The sequence below is a fragment of the Coptis chinensis genome, chromosome 8 (genome assembly GCF_015680905.1).
Source record: "Coptis chinensis isolate HL-2020 chromosome 8, ASM1568090v1, whole genome shotgun sequence".
Lineage (NCBI taxonomy): Eukaryota > Viridiplantae > Streptophyta > Magnoliopsida > Ranunculales > Ranunculaceae > Coptis > Coptis chinensis.
The window spans coordinates 57003759-57006631 of NC_141463.1; positions in this window are offsets into that span (position 1 = coordinate 57003759).

Sequence of the window (2873 nt, forward strand, 5' to 3'; positions counted from 1 at the left end):
ATCTACCCATGCCATGTCCTCATGGTCACTACTATTGGCCCAATTCTTAGAACTCTCAAAAAGTTTTGCAAAAAAATGTATGCTTCATCAGGAGTAAGACTAGTAAATCTTCCTCCATTTATTGATTCAATTAACTGACAGTTCATAAGTGAAAGACCTTTTATAAAGTAATGTACGATGTTAAGTATGTCAAAACCATGATATGGACAGCTGGACAAGTAAATCATTAAATCTAACCCATGTTGTATGAAACTCTTCATTAGGTTTTCCTTAGAAGGTTGGAATAGCCAATTGCATGGCTTCAATTTTACGTTAAGGATAATATTGTTTCATAAACTTTTGTGATAGTTGCTCCCAAGTAGTTATAGAATTAGAGGGTAGGGATCTATACCAACGTAGTGCGGCATCCTCAAAAGTCAATGGGAACAACCTTAATCTAGTCTCTTCAGGGGAAAGATGAAGTGCTTTAAAAGTACTTAATATGCTCAAGAACTTACTCAGATGATTATATGGTTCTTCATTTGTTTTGCCATAATATCTTGGCAACATATTAAGAATGGTGGGCTTAATCTCATAGTTATTGTTATTGTCGGGCATCACTATGCAGTTCGGTGGTTGAACCGCGATAGGTTGAAACAAGGTGCTAAGAGTTCTTTGATCAGCCATGGCGGCTAATGGTACTCTCTCTGGTGTATCTTCTAAGTCTACTAGTGGTGTGTGTGTTTCAGATTCAGAATCAGATCCTGATTTCGATGGTGTGGTCTCCTCCAAAACCAGAATTGGAAGATTGTTACAAGAATTAGCTCTTCTGATTAAACGTTTACGAGGTGAATCACGAAACCAAGTTTTCATGCACTAGATAATAAATCTATATAAAATAATCTAATATGCACTTAATTAACTAAATTATATTATCAAACTACATGATGCTAACTATTAATGCTAATTATGAAACCGCTAACAGGGGATTCACAGTGGAAGAGAAACACTTACTGTTACAGCAAGCAAAACCAAGTCCAAAAATTTTGAAATTTTTATAGCAGCTACCTAATACGTTCAGAAAGTAGCCTGTAAAATTTCAGAGCAATCGGAGCTTGCTAAGTCCCCCTTCTGTATTGTTCAATCCTGTAGAGTCCAGTGAAGAAGTTTTCTGCACACACTGTAAACAATCGATTGAATAAATAAGTAAAAGAGAACTAAAAATCACGAAATTTTTACTGGAGTCTCCTGACGTGTCAGGGATGATCATGTAAAAAGTTTGGATTATTTGAAGTTTTACAGATCCTTCTTCTCGACTGTTCTTCCAGAGACCTTGGTACTGGAAAGCTGCAGAAACACACTAAAAACAAGCAACTAGTTAAGTGGTCAAAACAGGTCAAACAATACTCAAATTTTTACTGGAAGCGCCTGTCAAATCGCGGTTTCTCCTGTAAAAAATTTAGAATTTTTGATAATGTGCAAATAACTCTGCTCGACTGTTTTTACAGATGCTTGCGTCCTGAAAACTGAAAACGGGGTACTGCAAAGACGATGTTAGTTACCCAGGTAAGACAAATACTAAAAATTCGAAAAAATTCCAATAAATTACCGATACTATATAGATCAACTCTGTAAAATTTCAGAATTTTTTGAAATTTATAAATACATTTTCTGTACTATTCTTTTCTGTTAAACAAATACAAAACTTTATAAAAATACTTTCTACTATGCAAATCTAATTGAATTATGCTAAATTAATCTAATTATGCTAAATATGCAATTTATACTATATGAATTCCTAAATTAAAGTAATCTAAATTAAATATTCTATCACCTAATCAATTTAGAGCGGGCAGCGACGCCATTGAAAAAGCACACAACATGTAATTATTTATATGTCGTTGTTTGTGTTACGTATCTTTTGCAAATCTTACTTAGCCTATTAAATATTAATTAGTATAGCCTATTAAATATTAATATCAATCCTACTCTAAATAACTAAGTTATGATAATAGAAATTTCTAATCTAAGTTACTCTAATGGATGCAAGTAAAAGATGTTGCTAAGTAATAATTAATATATGGTTGATTTGATTTGACATTTAAACTATACATAAAATAAACTAATTTAAATATATGAATATGAATCAAGAGAGAAAATATCTTGGGAGAGATGAATTCACCAAAATCATAGAATTAGTCTAATAGATCTACCTATCATGCTTAATATAAATCACCAATACAAACTCACCATACCTACAAACCTTATGGTCATAACCATGATGATAATATGTGGCTTTTAATGTGCTTTCTATCTTTCCATAAAATACTTCTTCAATCTCCAATGATATATTCTATCTAACCAAATTGTGCTTTAAGTGGCATTCAATATATAACTCTAGGTGCCATGGAAAATCCACATGTGGCATTAACCATACAACTAATTGAGGTGCCATAAATAATCCAATCATCACACTAGAACGCTAACAACTAGAAGAAAAGAATCTAGGGTTTGTGGTATTTGGCTCTACATAATCATGAATTACCCTAAGACCTCCTAACCTCCACAGGAGCGTTAGATCAATAGATGAATAAGAAGAAACTCAATGAGGGATTTAAACTAAAATATGATAGAAGAAGAATTAAACTAAAACATACGAAAAAGACTTCATCTCCCCTCCCAAGAGAAGGGAGATTAGCCCCTCATACTATGCTATGAACACAATATGAAAAGGAATAATCTTTATAGCTATTAATGGTGAAAAGGTCTGAACTTTCTTCTCTCTTAATTCTAGATCTAAGATGCAAACACTAAATTTCCTAGATGATGTAAACTGAGGTTTTTGTGCCTTATATATTGGCTTACATGCTCGTCTGGATAGATATCTGAATCCT